Below are 686 nucleotides of genomic sequence, written 5' to 3' on the forward strand. Positions count from 1 at the left end.
TACACGATTTAACCACTAGAGGGCAGCAGTGTTACATCATTGAATGAATCATAAACATTACACGATTTAACCACTAGCCGCAACTAACTGTATAGACTAAAAGCCCCGCCCTATACGTGCGTCAAAGTGACGTTGGAGTGCGGCGCCGGTGTTGCCTTCACGAGCTCCCACCCAGCCCCTTCATCCGGCTTTCAGACCACGAACGTGCACACATACTTTTTTTGTGCTGCTACTGGAATAAATATGAGCCTCAAGCACGATTATGGGGCTGTTCATGTTGCTGTATAACAACACATGCTCCACTTAATTGGGTCCTGAATGTACACTTCGTATATGAATGTCATATATATCCGACAGCACCTGAAGATAACATATGTAAGCGTCTCTTTGGCAACCCTCATTGCTGTAAACGAGGGTCAGTTATATATCCATAACAAAAACAAACATGCATTGCTATGCAGGTACAATTATTCAACATGTCCTTGACCCATCCATTTTTATATACGTTATATAAAACATACATGCCACTGGTTTTCTGCTGCAATAGTCCAGTTTCTGCAATTGGATCACTTTTGGTGGACCTGTGTGATGCCTTAAAAAAGGCCCATAAAAGAGATAGGAGCTGCTCTGTGTGATTGCAGTATGTCCATTTTATGTATGTAGTATAGTAATATGACTGCCAGTCT

The sequence above is a fragment of the Anarrhichthys ocellatus genome, unplaced genomic scaffold, assembly GCF_004355925.1.
Source record: "Anarrhichthys ocellatus isolate YVR2014 unplaced genomic scaffold, GSC_Weel_1.0 scaffold44, whole genome shotgun sequence".
Classification (NCBI taxonomy): Eukaryota; Metazoa; Chordata; class Actinopteri; order Perciformes; family Anarhichadidae; genus Anarrhichthys; species Anarrhichthys ocellatus.